The sequence below is a fragment of the Triturus cristatus genome, chromosome 9 (genome assembly GCF_964204655.1).
Source record: "Triturus cristatus chromosome 9, aTriCri1.1, whole genome shotgun sequence".
NCBI lineage: Eukaryota > Metazoa > Chordata > Amphibia > Caudata > Salamandridae > Triturus > Triturus cristatus.
The window spans coordinates 807366846-807392538 of record NC_140592.1 but is presented as its reverse complement, the minus strand read 5'-3'; the positions used below and the strand labels follow the sequence as shown (position 1 = coordinate 807392538).

General features: G+C 44.2%; 1 protein-coding gene across 2 annotated transcripts in view; it reads left to right on the top strand.

The window, feature by feature from the left end:
* The window catches only part of ZBTB25 (zinc finger and BTB domain containing 25), an 89276-nt gene that overhangs the window by 11708 nt on the left and 51875 nt on the right, over positions 1-25693 (top strand). Inside the window, exon 1 of one of the 2 annotated variants that reach the window (XM_085626211.1) lies at positions 18209-18286. The exons of the other annotated variant lie outside the window; for it this stretch is intronic. The gene's annotated coding sequence lies outside the window, so the exon portion shown is untranslated. Of the gene's footprint in view, positions 1-18208; positions 18287-25693 lie in introns of those variants that run through there. 2 annotated transcript variants of the gene reach the window in all.

The window sequence follows — 25693 nt, the reverse complement described above, 5'->3', positions numbered from 1 at the left end:
GACATGTTCTCCTTATGTGCATATTACATTTTAACACCTTTTTTCTTTTCTTTTTTTAAATACCGGAGTCAAGGGCAAAATTATAATAATGACCTTCGATGGGATTATGTCAATATAATTGCATAGATCTACTGTTTATCACTAGCTAGGCTTAGCAGAGTGATATCCTGCCCTAACCCTTCGGTGAGATTCATCTTCTTCATTTTTACTTCTCACTGGGTGTATTCATTAGTATAGATACATTTTTCACGGTTTTCACCACGAACAGCTGATGACCCCCGCCCCTAAATATCCCTCTCTTCTTGAAAATGATACATATAATACAGTAGTAGGAGAAATTTATCGCTGATATAAATTGTTGAACTGTTTATCTAAATTGCAACTATAATATATTTTATTATGAAATAATGACCAGATGATGTTTAGGCAATGGCCGGTTATGAGATGTATGAAACGAATGCTCTGTGCTGCCACATGAATAGAGTTCGGGTACATTACCCGGTGACGATTTGAATTAGTATAATGGTACTATTAATAGAGTGAAAACATGTTGCAATGTGGGTACATTACCCAAGCACTTTTAGGACTCCCCCTTTCTGTCATTCCATAAGGATATAAATAAGGAATGGATGTTGTATCCGGGAGATATTGCACTTTGGTATCGATAAGTGGAATTGTGACTCGTATTGCTTTTCTTTTCCTTTTCCATTGGGGTATGTTAATAAGTGCATATTCTGGTGATCATTAATATTATTTGTTGACCACAAGCTATATTTACGATGTGACCGAATTCGAATAATTGGCACTTGTATAATGGGAATGTCAATGGAGGGGTGCATTTACGTGTTGAAATGTGAGTACATTGCCCTCTGCACTCTGGGTACCTTTTCTGATATTTAACATGAATTTGTCTTATTATTCATGAGATATTGCACTGTGGCATTCATAGGCAGAAATGTGATTGTTATTTCTTTTCCTTGGATTTTCATCGGGCCGTGTAAATAATCGTATTATTATTATTATTATTTATATCTTTTGATCATTAATATAATTGACTGGTCTATAAGCAATATTATTATTGATGTTACGAAAATCTAAACAAATGAAATGTTTGACGGCGACAGTATTTCTTCACTGTTTATCAACCATGACCTGTATTTCTAAGGGAATTGGGGCACAGGTCACTAACTTGACAAAGGCTTCGCCGAAACGCGTAGTTCTGTTCGTTTAAAGCAATAAACAAATTTATTGTTTTGTCCTGGGTGTGCCGCTGGATTATTTTCTGGGAACTCTCAGATTCCATCCTTACAAAGACATATATATATATATATATATCAAAAAACAAAGTCTGCCAATTCGGGAGAGCCACATGCAGGCGATTTGTGCATGTCCAGCTCATGTAACTTTTTAGTAATTTTATGTCTCTTTGTAGAAACAGGTTACACTGCCCACACATACATTGTTAAAACCTTGTTTGACTTAGGTAGTTGCAGTCTGTCTTGTCCATTGAACATGCAGGCTTAAATTAAAAGGTCTGTGCCCTTTGTCCAGCCGCAGATTACGCTGACTCCTACCTGCAGGCGCTGATCAAGTAAACATCGTCCAACAATATAGTAATGTCTGACCTTTTGTCAGCAGGCATGTCTTCAGTGGTGATGGTTCTGGCAGTAAAATTAATACATCCAAATGCCACTAATACTGCTGAACAACTTTTGGGCGGGTGCCCCCGTAGTGAATGTTACCCTACCATGAAAAATTTTAAACCAAAATTCGGAGCACTCTTTGGGGCACAAAGCTATAATTTATTTTGACCAGGCAGACGCGTTTCAGCAATTAGCTTTTCTCAAAGCCGGTTCCTTAACTAAGTGCCAGTTGACACATCTTTAAATATTACCTGCCACATTCCCATTGGATAATGAAAACATGGCAAGTAAAAACAGACTGCTCATCTTTACCAAAGTTGAGTGAAATTAAACTCTTTTAGGTCTCAACGTTGTTATTAAACATTAAATACCTTGTTAAGGAACCGGCATTGAGAAAGGCTAATTGCTTAAACTTGTCTGCCTGCAGGGATCCTCTTTAAGCTCTGCGTTTTTTAATATAAATGTCCGCCCTTTAGAGAATATAGTACAGGCTTATGGTTTTACCTTATTCTTTTATGCTGACGATATGCAGATTGTCCTATCTTGGTTGCAGTTGTTGATAAAAGATCATCTGATCTTAGACCATGCCTTGCTGCTGCGGCACAGTGGATGGGGAAAAATTGTTTAAAACATAATGACAAAAAGACAGAGGTTCTTGTGGCTGGAAATCATCCAAATTTTTGGGGCCTCCATTGTGGGCCGGAAGATTTAGGGCCACTCCCTGTTTCAAAACAGGTTTGTAAAGACCTTGGAAAATGTCTGGACAGAAAGCTTTCAATGTGCTATCAAATAATTAAGGTGTCTGCTAACTGTTTTGGCCTTCTTAGATGCCTGAGAAACATCCTGTGGCTCCTTCCTTTTCTTTCCCAAGAGATGATTGTTTTGGCACTGATCATCTCCATCTTCATTATGGCAATATTCTCTATCTGGGGGCCACTAAGACATCTGTGGAGAGGCTTCAGATTATTCAGAATGCTGCCGCGCACTTCTTGTGCCACATACCTTAGCTTTTTTTCTGTCTCCACTCAGCTCCTCAACCCTCATTGGCTTACTATAGATAAGCAGATTAAGTTCAAAGCGCTGTGCTATATGCATAAAGCCATGACTCAGGCAGGATCTCAGTTTCAAGTGCATTAGTTCAACCTTGCTTTCCTAATCGCTCCCTACGTTTGGATAACCAAAACTTAGCTGTGATACCACAAATCAATTTGGCTAGACAAGGAGAGCGGTCATTCACATATCTTGGCCCTAAACTTTGGAACTCTCTTTCTCCCCCTCCAAGACTCTGTACCTCCTTCATGAGGTTCCATAAGCAGTTGAAGACCTGGCTATTCTAATTCTGGCAGTGTGCCTCAATCTGTTATGTTAGCACTGGGAAACCCTTTAAGGGAACAATGCCCTTTACAAATCACAATATTTAAAAATACAATGGTATTGTACCCTAGGAATGGAGACCTCCATGTTGATGCAAGATGTGGCACAACTGTGTTTCAATGGGATATGTGTACGGTACATCTGCAAATATTGCAGAACGGCTGGTGCAAAAAACGCAACTCCGTACAGGTTTAAACAGTGCAGCCCTGTGTTCCAGCACTCATGCAATGCTTCGCTGCCGTTGCAAAAGACCAAGTGTTCGAAATGGGGGCTCTCTAGTTGGCAATGGTTTGCACCTTTGTCCAAATAGGGACCCTTCCTTCTGGTCAGGATAAGGGGGATACACTACCGAAATAATCCCTGCTCACCCTCTTAGTAGCTTGGCATGACCAGTCAGTCTTAGCTCAGTGGCAGTGTGTGAAGCATTTGCACATAGCATACAGTAATCCAATGAAAACACTACAAAAGGACACCACACCAGTTTTAGAAAAATAACCAATATTTATCTGTGCAAACAAGACCAAAACGATAAAAGTCCAACATACAATAATCAAAATCTGTATTCTGCAAGAATAACCTTTAAAATGTAGTTCCTTGAAGTCGGTAGCTCTGTCCAGTGCTACAGCGGTGCTGAAAACAACCAAATCCAACCGGGTTGGTCGACCATGTTGGTGTGGACCAGCATCGGTGTCAGAAGACTTATAAACAGTACCTTGTTGTTGTTCCGATTGACTGCATCGGTGTGTTGTGGTGGCGGTCGTCGAGGCTGCAGTTTTGAGTGAGGCGGTGCATTGTGTTCAGGTCGTGGAGAACGCAGCAGCTCGGTGGTGGTCATCCAGCGACATTGGTGAGACCAGGGTTGCGTGACGGTTCTCGTTGCAATGCGGACGGTCGCGGTGCAAGCTATGGCGGCCTTCATGGATTGGCACTCAATGGGGCTGGTGTTGGTGTGTGTAGCTTACGAGCGTTGCCCCAAGACCACAGTGCAGACCACGGCGGTGTTGTCAGCAGGCACGTACTTGGCCCCTCACACCCACGGCACCTAAACGGCAAGGAACAAAAGATCTCTGGTAAAGAGCCCTTTTATGGGTGCCCTTTGGGTATTGTAGTGCCGACCCGACGAGGAGCAGGCCCATATGATGAAGCATGACACCTAGCTTGCTGGGTGTGTGATGGCCCTAGTTCAGAAAGGAGGAATTACGTCCTCCTTGGAGGACAACCTACCAACGTGATATCACATAAACTCTCTTACTGTGTTCTGTGACCCACTGAGGAACTTCGTACTCATTTCTTGCAGTACAGCAGGCAACGGCGTCATCAGTGAGACCAGGGCAGTGGAGTGAGGCGAGGAGGTACGGAATGCATGGCCTACAGGTTACTGTGCAAGTAGCGGCTTGCTAGCGGCTGCGGTCGTCATCGTCGGTGAGACCAGGGTTGCGGTGCGAAGTGCAGCGGTGACCTCTGCAGTGTCTTCAGATCACGGAACCGCCAGCGGTCTTGGTGATGACTTCAGGTTGCGGTTTCCCCCTGTGGCAACTGAGACACGCGGTCCCAGAGGCAGTACCCAGAGGTAAGTGAAGTCTTTGCTGTTAGGGCTCGAAAAATCCTTAAAATGGTACTAGTCCTGCAGGTCTAGTACCTTTAAAAATCTCCTCGACCTAACTGCAACCTACTTGACCTCCGTCTCTGAAAGTGGAGCAAATGCGACAAGATAACAAGATTTAAAGGCATCTTTATTGATCAATCACTTTGTGAGCAATAAAAATGCCTTTAAATCTTGTTATTTTGTCACATTTGCTCCTTTTTCAGACAGAGGACAAAAGTTAGTTTGTCTTCCCACTCGCCAGAAAGGGCGAGTAGGATCTAAAAATAGCTTGCCCTTATTAAATTTACCTCGCATATGCAAGCGGTCGAGTGGATTTTTCGAGCCCTGGCAGTCCCTGAGACTTCGTGAACAGGCAGCAAGCTCTAGCTCATATCCTTGGAGATACTCAGGAACAAGTGAAGAAAAGTTCAGTTCAGTCCTTTCAACGCCCAAGGCAGAAGCAGCAACTGCAGGCCAACCTAGCAAAACAACAAACAGCAAAGGGGCAGTACTCCTCGTGGCAGGTCTTCCAGCTCTTCTCCTTGGCAAGTTCCGTGATCCCAGCAAGTTCTAAAGTTCTGGAGTCTGGGCCCCAATATTTTTACTCGGTTTCTCTTTGTTCCCTTGGGCAGAGAATGTCTGTGTTCAGCCCAAACCAGTTCTGTCCTCTCTGGTCCAGCGTCCTGCCAGGAGGTGGAGACAGCATTGTCCATGGCAGACCAGGTGCAAGGAAATTTCCTCCCACTACTCTAAATGCAGCCCAAGTCTATTCAGCCCAGCCCTGACTCATCCAGGAAACGCAGGACACACCTTGACCCCCACTCCCAGTGGCTGTCTACAGTGAATGCACATCCCCAGCCCCTGTCCCTCCAAAGCCGGACAATTCAATCCACAACCCAGCAGAGGCACACAGGATGGCTAAGCAAGAATATCCCTACTTTCTAAAGGTGGTATTTTGTATTGTATTGTATTGTGTTAACATTTATAAAGCGCGAAACTGCGACCCTACGGGTATCCAACACAGAACATAAAAATCATCTTCACTAAAAGAGCCATTTCTACATTCTGAGTTCAGGCATAATAAACTCAATTCCTCTATCTGGTCCCAATGGGACAATATATTCATAAGATGTTATAAGTAAACTCCCATTCTATCCTATAGGACAGATAGCCTTCCAATAGTGAAAACTGAAATACAGTGTATTTCACTATAAGGACATGTCACCCATACCAGTACATGTCCTACCTTTCACATACACTGCACCCTGCCCATAGGGGTACCTTAGGCCTCCTTTAGGGGTGACTTACATGAAATAAAAGGGAAGGTTAGGGCTTGGCAAGTGAATGCACCTGCCAAGTTGGCATGACAGTAAAAACTGCGCACATACAGTGCTGTGGTAGGTCTGAGGACCCTTTGAAAAGCTGCTCATGTGGGTGCCACAATCAGTGCTGCAGGCCCACTAGCAGCATTAGATTTACAGGCCCTGGCACTCTCAGTGCACTTTACTAGGGGCTTACCATTAAATCAGATAGGCCAATCATGAAAACGCTAATCCATAATACAATTTACAATAGGAGCACTTGCACTTTAACACTGAACAGCTGTGAGAACACTAAACCAGCAAAAACAGAGTCAAAACCAGGAGGTCAGAAAGCAAAAGACAAAGCAAACATGCCAAAAGATGCCAGGTCTAACAGCAAGGCTTTGTGCCAAGATAAACACCAAGGGCCTAATTACGAGTATTTCTTTTTTTTCTGACCTCTGTGTAAACCCCTTTTTACGCCCAGTTGAGAATTACGAATTGAGTGTTATTTAACTCATCCGATAATTATGAGATCCATTAAATACTTCACCCTTCGTTAAGTTTCGGCACCTGCCGAAATGTAACAGGGAAAAACATATGATAATTACTGTATCATGCAGATTACATTGTGTTAAACACAAAAATCCGCATGTTATTCCCCAGAAACTCATAATACGTGATATATATCACACTTGATAAATAACGAGCCCAGTGGTTTCGTTATTAACCAGGTGCAGTAAATAGCACCTATACTTGTAATCAGACCCTGTTTATGAGCTAGTCATGGTAGTAATTACCGCAAGGAGCGGCAAATAGCGCTTGACTTTTACAAGTGGTATGATTACAAGGTAAAAAAATACATTCTGTGGCACGTCTGTAGTTCACATGTGCTATTTAACACATGTGCTATTTAATACATGCATTAAAAAAATCATTCCGCTGTGCGCTGTTAAAACTCATAATCAGGTTTATTTAACATGTTATTTACCAAACTCCTTGGTATAGGTATTTACCCTATGTGCATGTTTGGTGGTATTAGCCATCAATCTCATAACCAGGGCCTAAGACTATGTTCTGCTGGGACATCTGCAAAGGTTTCCTCGCTGCTTCTAGATTTGCTGATATAAAATAATACATTTAGGTGGGAATCAGGTTCTGATCTTAGCACTGAATTCATGTTTGAAAAATGACTTACTTTTAACTCATCAGTTTATTACCTACTGGCAGTCGCCAGTAGGTAGTATAGTTAGGACCAAGTTTCCATAGGAAGAGCATTTTTTGTTTTGCTTATAACTTTGGCGTCGTTTGATGAATCTTCATGAAAGTTTCCAAACAAATTCTTTGTTCATATCAGGTCCTATTTTGGAAGTTTGGGGGTGATTCGTCAAGGGGGGGGCCAAGAAAAAAGGGGGTCCCAAAACATGTTTTCTCAATGTTAATTTCCATAGGAAACTTTAGACAAGGCTACAGGTCGAACGGGTGAACGGAATTACCCCAAATTTAGCAGGGAGAAGGGTCTTTGTCTAGAAAGCACGCTTTTGTTTATTTGGTGTAAATCCGTTCAGTAGTTTTGGAGAAATATCGAAAATTACAGATATCAATATTTGGGAATTCTGCCACCTGATTGGCTGAGGCGTTACGAGCACAAGCTTGCTGCTTATTGGCTGCGAGTGGTGCGAGCGGTTGCAACTAGGAAGTGTTGGCAGCCATTTTGTGATCCCGTTGAAACGAGTAAGGGGGAAAAAGGGCAAAAAGAGTAGGAAACAGGAGGATAGGAGCACTGTAACCTCTGTGGAGGAGTGCGAAGCGAAGTAGTCACTCCTACTGGACTGAAAGTGCGGTGTTGCTCAGAGTGACATGGTGCTGAGGTGAGTTGCTGCTACACTCGAGTATAAAATCGAGAGCCTAAACCATGAGGTCATTGCTGTAAAGTGATGTGCTCTGGTGTTTGTAGCATACCTGTGGAAGTAGTGTTAGTAGGAGTTTATACCATACAGGGAGTGGGAAGCGAACTACTGACCTCTACCGTGTGTTTATACTATACCGGAAGTGGGAAGCGAAGTACTCGCGCCTACCGGTGTAAAGACTCGGGGATCAAACCGAGCTGATTGTTGTAAAGTGATAGGCTGTGGGCGCTGTAGCATACTGGCCGCTGTATTATAACTGTGTAAGTATTGTTAGTGTGCGTTTATACTATACAGGGAGTGGGAAGCAAACTACTCACCCCTACTGGTCTGAAGACTCGGGATTAAACCGTGAGCTCATTGCTGTAAAGTGATGTGCTATGGGTGCTGTAGCATACCTGTGGAAGTAGTGTTAGTTTGCGTTTATACAATACAGGGAGTGGGAAGCGAACTACTCACCCCTGCCGGTCTCAAGACTCATGGATGAAACCATGAGCTCATTGCTGTAAAGTCATGTTCTCTGTGTGGTATTCCAGTGTAAGTCATAGTAGAATGTTAGTATGTAATGCTACTATAATGTAAGTATGTAATGTTAGAATGTAGGGCTGTCATGAGGGGAATCTTGGGGAGTTTGTACATGGTGCTGGAGAAGACGGTTGCCTTGCTGTTTGGTCCTGTTGGTGGCTGTTTAAGCTGTCTTCTTTTCCTGCAATAAATCTATTTATCAGATCCACTGCTGTCTTCCTCTTCACTACATAAATTTGGCGACCAGTGGGAGAAGGTAAAAAGAAGGCAGCCCTCACAAAGACTTTGAGCTTGCTTGCGTCCTGCTAAAGACCCGTTTTCTTGGTGAAGCTGTTTCTACTCATCCCAGGGTCGTCGGCTGATCGAACTATGTGATCCTACCTCTGGTAGGATTTATATTTTTTGATTTTGGGCTTCCTCTGCCTCTTCACTACACTCTGGTTGCTGTACTACAAGTGTGCAAGTAGTGTTAGTATGCATTTATACTAATTCTGTAGTTATGCATTAACCAATGCATCATGGCCCTATGGAGTGCCACCTCCCAGGCGCAGGTCATACAATGTCCCGGGGTGTGCATCCGCAGAACAATTATGTACGCTATTACAGAGCGGGAGCATTGCTTCCACCCTGTGATAGTAAATTCTTGTTTGCCTCGTTGAAGCGAGAGGAGGAAAACCTTGTATCGCTTCAATAAAGTGGATCCGGATGGTAAAAATGGAGAAAAAAAATTAAGCGGGGTCTCACCCGTTCATTTAAATGAGCTCACTGGTGGGTAATGTTCTGGGGCCAATCCTATTATTATATTGCGGGGTCTCTGCAGCACTGGGGACCTTAATCTCACATGTAAATTAGGCGCGGGAGAGCACAGAGACGTTTCGCACACTAGGGGATCGACACCTCCCCGGGTATTGTTTACGAATTGTTCGGGGGGCTTTGAGGCCAACTCAAGACCGGGGATCGGCATCCTCCGGAGCTTTACTTAAATATGCAGGGTGGACCTCGCCAGTTCTTGAAGCCTCGGTGGCCCTAGGCAGTGCCTTATTGGTTCTGAAATCACACGGGCAGTACTCATGGTGTTATAAAGTGATACACTCATAGAACCCTTGCCGTTGTAGAATTACCCAGGCTTCATTTATGTAATAGTCTGTTGGTTTATATTTGGTAGGTTCACCGCAAAATTAAAAATGTTTTCCCTCATAACCTACTATCAACCGCCGATTTTCATAATAAACTACAGACAAGTATTGTCAGAAAAAGAAGACCCATACACTCACTTATTTATTGGTAAAAAAAATTACTTTTATTAAAACAACACAAATAAATGGAAACGTAACTTTATTTGAACAGTAAAATATGAAAGAAGTGGGTGGAACTCCTCCGGAAGCAGCGTACAAAACCTGCAAGAGAAAAAAGAAACATAAGTATGTGTGCCATGTCCAAGAGAACAAGCATTTGCAATGCATTAGGTCTCGCATTAACGCGAGTTTCAGCTATTGGCATTGTAAATGACAATGCCTTTTATTGATGTTTTAACAACAAAAATAAAAGGAATTGTTATTTGCATTGTTAATAGTTCAAACTTGCATAAATGCGAGACCTATTGCATTGCAGATGCTTGTTAATTGCTGGCAAGTCTACGACCAGGAGGGACCCGGCCCACTTAAAGCCCTGCACACTGTACGTTTCAAGCAAGCGCCCTCTGAACGAGTCTAAATGCTCCTTGCCCTTTGACCCAAGGCACCCTGCTCTGTGACACTGGCTCCTGCTCACAGTATGAGGTTCCTATCCCTAAAACTCACCACCATTGGCTCACCACATGAGACCAGAGGCAGCATTAAGCCGCGCTCATGAGCTGGTATCAGAAAAGAGGCAATACCAGCATGCGCCCTGAAGTTCTCGTAAGGTGCCACTTAGGCGCTCTAAAAACGTCAAAATAAATACAATGAAATAACAAGCCCGGGAGTTGTGTGCACGCTCTAAAAGAAAATAAAAACAAGCATTTGCAATGCAATAGGTCTCGCATTACTAAAAGTTTGAGTTATTGGTGTTGCATAATTATTTGCAAAGTCAATACCTCAAACTTTCAGTAATGCGAGACTTATTGCATTGCAAATGCTTTACCTTTGGTATAATCGCGGCACCCGCGCTTTACTTTTAATGTTATAAGTAAAGCGCGGGTGCCGCGATTATACCAAAAGTAAAGAAATAGATGTTTTTTTCTATTCCTTCCAGATCTCTTGACTGGGGGAGAATGTCTGCATGGTCAGCATTCCATCCATCATTTGTTTGTTGTAACGCTTTTCGCCCTAAGTGGGATGGGTATTCCCAGACGTGGGACCCGTGCTCACTACGCCACTAGAGTCAAGCTATCCTGGCTGATGACGGCTGATAGCCAGAAACCGGTCCTAGGATGCTTGATTCCGGTCCAGGGAAGACATGGCTTGGCAGTTCGGGCTGGACTGTTCCCATGAGGCACAGGGTCAAGACTGATTTGCATATGGCCATGTCTGAACTGGGGTGGCGTAGTGGGCAAAAGAACGATGGATTTAACCCAGATCTCTTGACTGGGGGAGAATGTCTGCATTGTCAGCATTCCGTCCATCATTTGTTTGTTGTAACGTTTTTCTATTCCTTTACTTTTGGTATAATCGCGGCACCCGTACTTTACTTATAACATTAAAAGTAAAGCGCGGGTGCCGCGTTTATACCAAAAGTAAAGAAATAGAAAAAAAATCTATTTCTTTACCTTTGGTATAATCGCGGCACCCGTGCTTTACTTTTAATGTTATAAGTATAGCGCGGGTGCCGCGATTATACCAAAAGTAAAGAAACAGATATTTTTTTCTATTCCTTTACTTTTGGTATAATCGCGGCACCCGCGCTTTACTTATAAACATTAAAAATAAAGCGCGGGTGCCACGATTATACCAAAAGTAAAGAAATAGAAAAAAAATCTATTTCTTTACCTTTGGTATAATCGTGGCACCCGCGCTTTACTTATAACATCAAAAGTAAAGCGCGGGTGCCGCGCTTATACCAAAAGTAAAGAAAAACAAGTGACGCGCGCGTCACACCTGTGTCTTGGCACGATCATAGCTCCTCCCACGGCTTTTTGGTGTCTATTACGCGCTTGGCGCGTAATAGACATAATAGGCCATGGGATGAACTATGCGAGCGCCTCGGGCCAATTGCGTGCAGTCTTTTAGAATAAGACGCACGCAAAGGCCAATGGGGGAGCTGAAAAGGAAATGCACATGCACGAGCGTGTGCGATTCCTAGGTCAGCTTGATTTCCCCATTTTTCACCTACTAAAGGTCTCGCGACCTGTGCGAGCACTGCTGCGCAGTGCAACGCAGGTCGCGAGACCTAAAAAGCTCGCGAGTGGGGCTCAGAGGCGCTTGAGTGAGCGCTGGCGATGAGCAGGTGCGTGATCGTGCATCCTGCTCTTTTTCAAAGCACATACTCGTGCTTGTGGTGCATGGCTGCGCACTCCCGCAAGCCGTATGCCGCCACAAGCACGAGTATGTGCTTTCTAAAAAGAGCTGCGCGACAACTAAAGGTCTCCTATGCAGTTCATGTGCACTGCGTAGGCGAGACCTAAAAAGAAAGATAGTCAGAATGAAAGGAAGAAAGTGAGAATGGTACAGAGAGCGAGTGGGTGGAAGGGAGAAGGGGAGGGAGAGTCAAAAGAACAGAGGGAGGAGGAGACAGAGCGTCGGCCTACTGTACCCAGCCCTCATTGTTCACCTCCCGTCACCCGTGTGTCTGGGACGCTGGGGTCAGCGAGAAAGAGTGCGGTCCAGCAAGTCTTTCAAATGAAACAGAGATATGAATGAGGCCAGAGATTATATTATTATCTACTGCAACATCGCTTGTCTGCACCTGTGCACCCAGGCTGCTGCACCCCAGCCCCTTCCCCCGCACTGTGCTCAATTGCAGCTCCTGCGCACCGAGGCTTCACTGCTCAACTGCCACAACCGGTGTGTCCAACGACGTGCTGGTGCGAGCTCCAACTCCTGGGTGCCGCTCAGGGTGGCACAGCAGGTCTCCGGTCGGGGACGGTGTCTTGATACCACGATGGAAGGCGTCAGAAAGGCCAGAGCATCAGCACCAATTGAGCACCTGCTGCGTGCTTTTTCGTGCAACTAAGTCAGTGTCTGAAAAGGGAGAAATAATATAATGGTGGAAACATCTTAAGGTAAATGAAGGTTTATTTCAAGCTTAACAGAGAACACCAGTTGAGTGCATCCTTCCTTCTTGAAGTACGATCTATCAACTGTTAGTGGTAATCATGGTTCAAAGAGGAGTTGGAGTGCACGAGAATACACAAGGGTAAATAATAATATATTATGCCAACGTTCACATACAAAGGAACAGAGCACATGCTAGAAGGATAATGTGCACGTGCAATGCACTTGGGCAAGCCTATGTGCATGTACACTTAGTAATCAGCTCACTACAGTGCCCCAAAAGCCAACGCCACGTGTCTGTAGGGCAGCGCTGCCCGCTGGCTCAGGCCTACAGTACGGTCCAGCAGGTCCTTAAAATGAGAGAGAGATGTGACTGAATGAGGTCAGAGATCACATCATTATGCACGGCAATATCGCTTGTTTGCACCTGTGCACCCAGGTTGATGCACCACATCCCTTCCGCCGCACCGTGCTCAATTGCAGCCCCTGTGCACGCAGGCCCCACTGCTCACCTGCTGTCATTGGTTTGTGTCCAAACACGACGGCCAGCAGGGTTCACAATTCAGATGTAGTTTTGATTGCCGGGATGATTTACACCTTATAGATCCCTTTTTTTTATTGCACATTGTGATATGCGAGGTGGATGCGGCCATATCATCTGAAGCAGTGTGGAAGAACTGGGACCTGTGGCGTCGTCGTTAACCTATTTATACGTACGCAAAGTGGGCTGGGCTTGCGTACGCCAGGCCAGCATAGGGGTGTGAATAATTATTCCGGGGACCTGGGCGTTGTTCAGTTCCTGCCTGGGCAGGAAGTGTACTTATGTGTGTGTCCCTGTTGCAGTTTTGACGTCGCACAATCCGCAATTTACATTAATGTAGTATGTACCGGGAGGGCGGCAACTATTGCTAATGAGATGCTGCCCGAAAACATTGAATGGACAACATCACATGTCATTGTCAAGCTTGTGGCTATGCGCAGACACGCATGTCAATGGTGTGAGGTATTATTGAAAGTGTTGCTATCGCGAAGCGCACACATGTGAATGTGCTCTGATGGAGGGAGGATCAGCAGTGAGGCTACATCATACACAGTGATAACGCTCATTACAGTCAAGCAATGCATGGGAAACGTGAATCTGAAAGTCTCACATATGACACACTACTATACTGGTAAAGCCTGATAACAGAGCATACTGCAACACAAATCTACACATTACTTTTTACTGTCTGTCACATGTGATCTAGGATGTGCACTCTGCCCGTGGCTGATGATACCACTTCGAGCCACCAATACCCAGGCCAAAAGGCAGCACAATAATGTGCACCCACACACACCAGGGGCATCGTGTAACACACATTTGTTTTTTGGTGTAACGTTTCAGATGCATGGCTATCACACGTGGAAGGCTACTGTACAGAGCATGATTATTGATCAAGATGATCATTGCATGTTGTGTGTACTATAAGATATGTGTACACAGCAAAAAACTTTTCAAAAAAGCTCTGTAAGCAGAAGAGGTGTCTCTCATCAAACAGTGTAGAGAGAATGACTAAAATGGGTGGGGTCCTCCAACTGTTACAATGGGAAATGTTATGAACCAATCGAAAGCTTTTTTTTAAGGTCACAAGGCAAGCGCGCACCGAGCGTGCAAGGAGGCCGCACCCGAAGCGATTTTGAGAAAATATATTTACCATAATATGTTTATTACAGTTAGAAATATATAAATGTGAAAAATATTTTAGATTATCGCTTGCTCTCATATACACTTTAAACTTATTTAGTTATAGTTTTGAGACATAAAAAAATAAATGAGTGAATGGCGTACCCGGCGCAATAACATACGTCTATGACGTAACACAGGGCCTGGCAGTGTGCACTCGTCGCGTACGTAGACGTAACGCGCCTATTGGTACCGCGCAGCTGTCGCATACCAAACCAGGAGCTGGCGCGACCTTACACGTATATGATGTTAGGCGGGACACGGTGTTACGAAGCCGTCGGATACGAAATGCGCACCCTTAACGAGTTTCGCAATATCGCGGATAGGATTCGCGTGGTGATGGAGCTTCGTACACTACCGGTACGGGAGTCTAGTCTTCTAAAAAAAAAAATATATATATACATACTTTTTTGGAAAGATATAAAAAATTACTTAATTTTTCAAATAAAAAAAAAAAAGGATAATAGAGTTGCAAAATATTTTTTAGAAAAATATAGGTTTCATAATATTAAAATATAAAATTAACATTTAAAAAACCTTTGAAATTCACTGAAAAAATCATAGGTTTTACAGACGTTATAGTTGGGAATTAGCATTTAAAAAACCTTAGAAATTCACTGAAAAAACCATAGGTTTCAGGGACGTTATAGTTAGTTGGACACTCGCACGCCCGCAATGCACTGGTGATGACGTCACATATTACATCACTCATGACATGGTCAGTGACATCACTGATGACATCTCAAATGACATCAGTGATGACATCACTGATGACATCATCCATGTGATAATCTGATGCACATACTGATGGCCTAATATAAACTAACAGACTACTATTTTTGAAACAATACACACAACAATGCCAGATACTACATACCACCCACTATTTCCTAGGTCTACCCTCACATCCACTCACTTATACATGCAGTTACTCATCAATACAGTACTATAATATGCACTCATACACCTATACATACAGTCACAGTCCGCCACTCATCCATAGAGTTACTCACACACCTAGTCAGTCATGCAAAGAATCAATCACATAGGCATTTACTCATGTATACAGTTATACACACCAACTGTGTTATTTATACACAAACCACATCACTTATTTATGCAGATACTAACACATACTTACTGTCTTATACAATCACTGATACAAGTAGACACTCTTTTATACACCCACTCTTCAAATAACTTACTCTCACGTATAGTCATTTATATACTCCAACACTCACATATATTGCCTTAAAACATATGTAGTTACTCACACATATACCAGTGAGACATTCATTCTCTCACCAACTCACCCATACACACTAACTCACCCATACAGCCCTTCCCAGATGCACTTTTTAATCCATACAACCAGTGAATCACCCACTCAGACATGTATGCACAGAGACACACCCCCCCGCACCCACCCATACAGATACTCAGGCACCCATACAGATACTCAGACAACAAATCAATAACCCATATAGACACTCATGTAGCTACTCACCAACCCATGGAGCTGCTTATACACCAACTGAGACACTAATACAGACTTTCACACAGTTTAGTCACTAACACATACATTCAGTAACACATGTTCAATTACTCACTTATACAGTCAGTCACGCACCTACTAAATAATCCATTCAGGGACTTGAAAATTCACTCTTCAATACACCTTGGCATAGATATATATGAAAAATATTTGATGTCACTGACCATGTCATGAGTGATGTAATATGTGATGTCATCACCAGTGTATTGCGGGCGCACGAGTTATAGTTAGCTCAACTAACTATAACAGGCAGATTTCTCTGGTTTTATATGAGTCAAATGTCCAACTAGCTATAACGTTCCTGAAACCTATGTTTTTTTCAGTGAATTTAGATACGAATACGTTGAATGTGTAATACTACTTTGAGTGTATGTGTATTATGCTAGTTAGACTAAACAGACTGCTTTATACTTAAGTGAATAACACTGCAATAGAATACATTAAAGAATGCTAGGTTGTAATTTTCTGAATAATGTTACATTTGGGTTTATGACACTATATCAAGCTCCATAATATTGCCTTACGTTAATATCACTACTGCTACGTTGCCCACCAATGCATCACTAACCCTACATTGTCAACCTGTTCATCATTAAGGTAAGTATGTATTTACTGTAGTTAACCGCACACCTATTTACCTACACTTACCATGCGATGCAGTGGATGTGATATTGTCATGCGATATAACATGCAGCTTAAATTTAGTAATCCTACCCTGGGTATGTGTCAAAAAGTATTCTACTTGAGGTCTGACCGTATAGTGCTTCTCTCTGTTAAAGGAATTTTGCAACTTTGGGATTGATTGATAACTGCAGCTTTCAGCCTGCATAATTAGTCTCGACCAATTGTACTTTTCACTTCATTCGCTAGTTCTTCTTTCTGTCTGCTCGTATGATGTTGATATTTTTGACTTAGGACTTGACTTAAAAGTACAGCTTTACGCTTAACTATATACTGTATGATTTGCTCAGCTTAAGCATGCTGCTCTGGGGTTTAAAAGTTTGATTTCTTTGTTATTTACTAAATAAGGCTACTTCGGTTTTAGCCTTAACTGACCAATACTGTTTTAGGCTTACCTAAATAGTGTAATATAAGAGGTTCAAAAAGCAGTGCTACTTTGAACGTAAATTCCTGATTTCCTGTGATTGTAGTAAATGTGACTGGCTGCAAATGCCTAAATATATCATTGCCTGCTTGTGTGATTTGAATGCATAGTAGTCAAAGCTACAATCAGGCAACAGACTATGCTCTCAAGTTTGTTTTTTATGGAAAGCGTATTGAATGTAATCTCATCCAGAACCTAATTAAGTTCTTGACATAGTTTACTTTCATTCACCTGTTTGATCTTGTTTCATAAATAAGCTAAATTACTTGGTGACATTTAGAATCGCCCCTTAACTCATCATAACTTTGAACAACTGTGTGAAATGTTGTTTCTGTTTTCAAAAAAGGAAAAATAATTTATAGATCCAATTTTAGAAGAAACATTTCCAAGTAAAAGGCATCACACTACCAGTTTATTATATTGTGTCTGCTTAAAAATATGGTTTAATTAAGTCTTTAGTTGGAAAAACAAAACTGTGATCGAAGGAATGCGTGAAGTAATCTCAGCCAGAAGTAATCATTTGGAGCTACGTTCTAAACCATCTTTTTTTGCCTAGTATACCATACCGGACAGCCATGTACACATCAGGAGTGGACCTTCTTCAGTAGAAACAGTACAGCACAAACACTGAGATAACCTGATAAAGGGACATGTGTTTTGGCCTTGTTGAACCTTATCAGTAACAGCATTGTTGGACCTCATCAGTAAGAGCCTTGTTGGACGTCATCAGGGTGGTGTATCTTGAGTCCAGTGGCTCATTGAGGTTGGAACTCATGAGCTGGCATACCACTACACTTAGAATGTCTGACTTAAAAAATAAAAACTTTATTGATAGAATGCTTGAATTCATCTCATTCACAGGTAATTGTTGTCTGCATTGCAACCCAGAGTAATTACAATTGGCTGAGATTAATTTAAGCATTCTATCCATCACTTTTTGATTTTCCCATTAAGGGCCTGATTACAATCTTGGCGGCGATGGTCCCGACGTCGTGGCTGCATCAGATTCCCAGCCCACGTAGCTGGCATCCACTAGCTGAATTAAGATGTTGGCGGGTTGCTTAAGGAAAGATTGCCAGAGTCTCCTGATGCCGCCAGCTATTTGCTGACTGCCATGACAGCGGTAGGGGGAAAGCAGCTGTCAGAGGGCGGTACAGACAAGGTTACTGCTGTTCGGATTACGAGTTGCCTTTTGTTGAGCCGACTGTGGCGGAATGAACGCCTTCTTTGAGTCGGCGGAATCGATGGAATTGGGGTGCATACTCACCCATTTCTTTTTTTTCCCTTGAGCCTCCCACGTGGATCCCTTCCTCCAGGGCCCCATTCACAGCAGTAACTTGACCCTGAGGAAAATGATTCTGTCGGCGCCGAAATCCAGGTAAGTCCATTTCGCACTTTTCATCCATTGACTGGACTGGGCACATATGGTCTGGACTTCAGCAATGATAATGTACTCGTACAAGGTATTTTTCCATGGGTCATGCCTATGTTTACATTTTAAACTTGTGCAGTCAAAATATGCACAAAATCCTCGATAGAGAGGGACAGGGAGCCGATAGAAGGTCCAGTACTCTTGCTCCCAAGACCAGATATGTAGAACACAGAGGGGTAGCTGTTCCTAAAAGAGAGTTGTTATAGATATGGGTAGTCAGTACTAGGGAGAGGATCTTCCTTAGGAAATAGTGCCCTCGCACACCTGTGAAGGTGTCATGCTTCATCATCTGGCATTTGCTCCTTGTAGGGTCATCGCTGCAATATCCCACGGGCCCCGTGAGAGTGTTCTTTGGCAGTGATCTTTTTGTAGAACACTGTGATTGTGAGTGCAGGTGTGTGGAACAAGTGAAAATGTGGATTTAAGCATACCACGGAGGTACCCCAAGGATCAATTTATTCCAAGGTCCCACTGGTAAGGTAAAAAACAGTATCTAAATTGTAAAATCCCAGTAATGAGGAGACACAATTTAATGTTAAGCGCAGGTACATTTTCTCTTGTCCAAACACCTGCACTCACCATCACGGCGTTCTACAAAAAGATCTCTGCCAAAGAGCCCTCTCATGGGGCCCATGGGGTATTGCAGCGCTGACCCCCCGAGGAGCAATTGCCCAATGATGAAGCATGACACCTTCAAAGATGTGTGAGGGCACTATTTCCTAATAAGGAAGATCTCCTCGGTCCCTCGCTACTACGTCCATAAATCCAGCTGCCACGAGAGCACAGTGCAGCCACAGGGTCACAGTACCTTGTGGGGGTTTAGGCACAGCGGGAATTATGAACTTGGAGCTCGGGTCTGTTCTTAGTGGCTTCCTCCCACTGGAGCTGCATCGCTGGACTCATGGGGTAATCCAAGCCGACGTGCAGTGTTCCCTCAGCTGATGCGCGGCCTCCGGTGGCCCCCTGGTTGATCCGTCAACACAAGGGCGGAGCGGGGAAGCTGCAATGAATGGAAGATTCTTTCTGAGGCCGCACGCCTCTTTAGCAGGAACCAGCGGTGTACTGAGAGTCTGGGCATACAGGCGGTGAAAGCCCAAAATTGAGGCGTGTGTCCAGGGATGCAAGTTTAGGAGGGACAAGCCGATCCTTGGGGGCTGAATCGCTCACCACTCGCTGGTCATAAAAAACAAGGAGCAATCAATCACAGGACCTTTTCAGAGCATGCTGCAACTGGACTCACAGGTAATAGAGTCCCACAGCAGAGGTGCTTAGTGGCAATCTTTGGTGGCCCTGATTTTGCAAAACGGGGGGCGGAGGGGTGGCAAGCCAACAAGCCCTTGGAAAGCACTGGTAGGGCAACAAAACAGGAAGTAGGCAGCAGGCCAGCTTTTTCAAAATAGTTGCAACGTGGCAATTCCTCCTTCAGCCCAGCACAGCAAAGCAGTAAAGTGGAATGGCAGCACAGCTTTCCTCCTGGTAATTTGCAGATGTAGATCCACGTCTAGTTACAAGTTCCATGCAGTGTCTTAACACTTGGGGTCAGAGCCCTAGTACTTATACTCCAAAAGCTCGTTGATGAAGGGGTGACTTCAAAGGAACCCTTAGAAGTGTGCAACTATCCCTTTCTGCCCAGCCCTGGCTCCAGACGATCAGTAGGGGATAAATCAGCCCTTTGTGTGAGGGGTGAACACAACCTATTCAGATGTAAGTGTGAACCAAGTCTAGGGACACAAAAGACTAGTGCTAGGCTCCTTTGTGTGTGTTGGAGGCAAGGCCTTTGAAATGTAAGTGTAGCAGGGACAGTTCCTCCCCCAACCATCCTGGCAGGATGGCCCATACAGACAACACCTAGTCTTCTACTGTACACTGTCTGGGCCGAATACACATTCTTAATGAGGGAGACATTAACAGGCTCAGCCAGCTGGAAAGTCCTATAAGGCAGCAGAAGCTTTTGGGCAGAAAAATGGCAACTTTCTAAAAGTAGAATTTTCAAAATTGTGATCTAAATTTGACTTTACCATTTAAGAGAATTTGAAATTAAAATCCACTTAAGTCCAAACAATAATCCATTCTACCTGCTCCCAATCTAATGCTAGCACTTACTAAATGTAATAAGGTAAGCTAATGTTATCCAATGGGAGAGATAGACCTCCGGTAGTGAAAAACAAATTTAGGACATTTTTGCTACCAGGATATGTAAAACGTAACCCAGTGTGCACTGTTTTTTTATATACAATGCACCCGGCCCTACAGGTCTTCAAGGGTAATTTAAATATATTAAAATGGAAGGTTTAGGCCTGGCAAAAGGTTGATTTTTGCCACACTAAAATGGCAGTTTGAAACTGCACTACAGGCTGCAATGGCAAAAAGAGACATGTTTTAAAGGGCTACTTTAGTGGATTGTATAATAAGGGCTGCAGGCCCACTAGTAGACTATAATATACAGGCCCTGGTACATATATTACCATATACTAAGAACTTATAAGTAAATTAAATGTACCAATCAGGTGTAAGCAAATTTAACCATGTTTTAGGGACAGATCACAGGCACTTTAGCACTGGATAGCAGTGGTAAAGCACACAGAGCCCTAATGCCGACAAAAACCAGTTTCGGAAAACAGGAGGGGTATAGGCAAAAGGTTTGGCGTTGAGCCTGCAGAGAGGGCCAAGTTTAACACTGGGCTCATATGGTAAGCTACAAATCTGTGTCCAGATCTGTCATTACTCTTTCCGGAGCTCTTTTCCAAACCATTTACTTATCATTACTTACCATTTCCATTTACCTTCAGCCATCATGATCATAATCGCACAATGTTGTTTCACGGATGATTCTACGCTGTACTGTTTTAATCGCCTACCCCCAACAGTTGATTCTAAACGTGTCCTCTTTCAATCGTTTTCAGTCAGCAGGTGATAATATTATCACTCAAACTGTAGTGTACATAGCACTGTGCTAGTTGTCGATCGACACAGTTATGTTTCATAGGCTACCCCAATATAGGCTTGAGTAGTCCCCTAACTCTTCACCTACATTTACCGTACCATTACACTACATAACGGGTTTTGGTATTGACCTTTTACCTAGTTAAGCGCTGCATAAATGTCGTGTGGTTTCCCCCCAAAACTGCCTCATTACTTATGCATAAGAATTCTCAAAATCACAGCAGAATTACCATTTTCTGTATATTAGCTATGTATAAGGGTCATCCTTTCGTCATCCTTGGCCGACATGACACAGCAAGGTATAATCCCCTGAGGGTACCTTTTTTGGTATATATACACCATATCTTTGGACCTTATTATTTGCTCCTGACGACCGTTAGGTTGCTTGTGTGCATTGCGGAGTACCTCTGTTTTTAAAACGCTTCTCGCGCTAAGCGCTGCTCGCGCGTGTTCTTTTAATGTTACCCGGCTGATTTACATTTCTTTTTGTGTTTTTCGCCCTGGTTTTTAGGACTCTCCCTTACCTGCACCATAATAGTTAATTCCACCGCATTTGGCGGGTCCCTGCTGTGTCATCTAGTTTGGTGGCGGCCATCTTGGGTTGGGCGGACGCCGGACGGCGCCATCGGGGTATGATGGTCTAGACGTCATAAGGACGCTAGACCTCTACTTAAGGTGGACAAATCAGGTGGCTTCCTACCTATGGACCTTATTATTTGCTCCTGACGACCGTTAGGTTGCTTGTGTGCATTGCGGAGTACCTCTGTTTTTAAAACGCTTCTCGCGCTAAGCGCTGCTCGCGCGTGTTCTTTTAATGTTACCCGGCTGATTTACATTTCTTTTTGTGTTTTTCGCCCTGGTTTTTAGGACTCTCCCTTACCTGCACCATAATAGTTAATTCCACCGCATTTGGCGGGTCCCTGCTGTGTCATCTAGTTTGGTGGCGGCCATCTTGGGTTGGGCGGACGCCGGACGGCGCCATCGGGGTATGATGGTCTAGACGTCATAAGGACGCTAGACCTCTACTTAAGGTGGACAAATCAGGTGGCTTCCTACCTATGGACCTTATTATTTGCTCCTGACGACCGTTAGGTTGCTTGTGTGCATTGCGGAGTACCTCTGTTTTTAAAACGCTTCTCGCGCTAAGCGCTGCTCGCGCGTGTTCTTTTAATGTTACCCGGCTGATTTACATTTCTTTTTGTGTTTTTCGCCCTGGTTTTTAGGACTCTCCCTTACCTGCACCATAATAGTTAATTCCACCGCATTTGGCGGGTCCCTGCTGTGTCATCTAGTTTGGTGGCGGCCATCTTGGGTTGGGCGGACGCCGGACGGCGCCATCGGGGTATGATGGTCTAGACGTCATAAGGACGCTAGACCTCTACTTAAGGTGGACAAATCAGGTGGCTTCCTACCTATGGACCTTATTATTTGCTCCTGACGACCGTTAGGTTGCTTGTGTGCATTGCGGAGTACCTCTGTTTTTAAAACGCTTCTCGCGCTAAGCGCTGCTCGCGCGTGTTCTTTTAATGTTACCCGGCTGATTTACATTTCTTTTTGTGTTTTTCGCCCTGGTTTTTAGGACTCTCCCTTACCTGCACCATAATAGTTAATTCCACCGCATTTGGCGGGTCCCTGCTGTGTCATCTAGTTTGGTGGCGGCCATCTTGGGTTGGGCGGACGCCGGACGGCGCCATCGGGGTATGATGGTCTAGACGTCATAAGGACGCTAGACCTCTACTTAAGGTGGCCCTCCCTCCGCGCAGCGGACGCGTGCAGCGGACCGCCGGACTTCCGCCGGAGTTACGCCTGAGTTCAGCCCGTCTGTGCCCGTCCGGGCCAGACCGGGGCTTGGGGCCATGACTCCATCTGCGAACGGCCGTATTACTTACTCAGGTGAGGATCTTATATCTTGTCGCCCTACTCAGCTCTCACAATGCACTGTTTGTTGCTCTCCGGCCACTCGGTTCATGTGTGCTAGCTGCGGCTATTCTCTTGGCAAGGGGTCCCGAGTCAAAGGTTTACATCAGTCATATTCTCGGGGTAGGAGAAGGCGTAGAGGATCCCAACATCCCTCTAATCCCCCTCTCCAGTTCTGGAGTATGAATTGCCGATCCCTTCCGAAACATAGTCAGCACATATATGACTTTATTATTGAAGAGCAGCCTGACGCCCTGTTCCTTACCGAAACATGGCTTCATGATTGTTCCGGTCCTGATGTCGCCGTAGCTGTCCCTAACAACTATGCTATGGTAAGGCTCGATAGGAAGTCCGGACAGGGGGGAGGAATTGCTATCATCTTCAAGGCAATCTACTCATGCAAGTTTGAAGCCTTTCCTATGTCTGGAAGCGAAACTGCATTCTTTAAATTAGTGATTAACCCGCAATTTACCTTGTCGGGCCTGCTGATTTATCGCCCTCCAGGGAATGTCTCCTCTTGGATTTCCTCTTTCACTGACACCATAACGCCTCTGCTTCTCAGGGCAGCTAATTTCACCATTCTTGGTGATCTAAATTTACACCTGGAGGACCCTCAGTGTGCAAATAGTAAATGTTTTCTGTCTGACCTGGTGGCCCTCAACTTGCCTCTGTTGAATACTGGTCCAACCCATTCTGCTGGACATTTATTGGATCCTGTTTTTTCAAATGTCTCTTTTAACTGTTCTCTGAACGCTCGCCCCTTGGAGTGGTCAGATCATTTTGCGGTTCATTTTTCGTTAGTGTACCCTAAACACCAGATAAATAGAATCACTGACAAGGATGTTCCTGTTTATCGTTGGGGGAAACTTGACATTAACGGATTTAACCATTTTCTTTCCAATACTTGCCCCAATGAATGCATGGTTTCAGTTGGTGAGATGAATACAGCCGTCTCTAACTGGCTTACAAACGCTGTGACCACTCTTCTTCCGCCTTCTGCTATTCATGTCAGATCACACCGCCCTCCGGCGCCATGGTTTTCTATTGATTTGAAAGCCCTGCGCACTAAATGTAAGGCCCTGGAGCGGAAATGGCGACTATCTTACTCAGTTTCTTCGAAGTTTGTCTATAAAGAAGCTTTAAGAGATTACCATCGTAAATGTAAAACCGCCAAAGCGGTTTACGTTGCGGACACTGTTACTCAAGCCCAGAATTGTCCTCGCACTCTTTTTACCGTCGTTAAAAAACTGACAGGAGCTGATACTATTCCAACTCCTCCAGCACTAGACGAGGCTCAGTGTAACTCTATTGCTCAATTCTTTATAGCCAAAGTTGAACAGATTTACGACTCTATGAGCCCCCCTTCGAACTCAGAAGAATTGCGTCCTGATCTGACTGGAGATATTGATTTGTCCTCTCCCAGGGTAAAGCTGATACACTGGGAATTGTTTGACGACACTTCATTCTCCATCTGTTTAAATAGTATACGCTCGGGCTCACCTCGTGATCCTGTTCCTGCAAAAATCTTGAAATCATTAGATCTCACACCTCGTAGGGTTCTTATGAGACTTCTAAATGCCTCACTATGTGAATCCCAGGTATTGCAGGACTGGAAACACGCTATGGTTGTCCCACTTCTGAAAAAGGCTGGAGCAGATGCGTCTAATCTCGCCAATTTCAGGCCGATATCGTTGCTACCTGTACTTTCTAAAGTGCTGGAGAGGCATGTTAACACCCAACTATACAGTCTAGTGGAATCGTCAGACTTTCTGCATCCATCTCAGTCTGGTTTTCGTGCTAATTATTCCACGGAGACCGCCCTCCTTGGAGTAACGGAGAGTTTAAGACACAGTGTCGACCGCGGTGAAACATCGGCGCTTATCCTTTTGGATTTAAGTGCGGCGTTCGACACTGTGTCTCATTCCATTCTTCTTAGTTCTCTCCGTTCCCTGGGACTCGACGGTCCAGCTTTAGCATGGATTGCCTCCTTTCTAAGTGAGCGCACCTTCCAGGTCTTTTCTACGAAAGCCTCCTCTTCCACTTATACATCAGCATATGGCGTTCCTCAGGGGTCTATACTCAGCCCTCTGCTGTTTAATATCTATATAAGACCCCTTGCCTCCATAGCAGAAGACGCTGGGCTGACTATCTTTTCATATGCTGATGATACCCAGATTGTCTTTTCCCTCTCCAGCTGTGAAAGCAACGATATATCGGTTTTGAAATTAGGATTGTCCCGTATAGCCGGGTGGATGCAAAGGCATCTCCTTAAGCTAAACGGTGACAAAACCGAAATTCTCATTTTCGGGAAAAAGAAAGATCTATGGGGCCCCCAACATTGGCCTACTGAGATGGGACCTCCCCCACAGCCTTCTTCAGTGGCCCGCAATCTTGGCTTCCTCGTAGACGACAAGCTCTCTATGCGACAGCAGGCCACCCAGGTGGCCGCCATCTGTTTTACTACTCTACGATGGCTCCAGAAAATTCTATGGA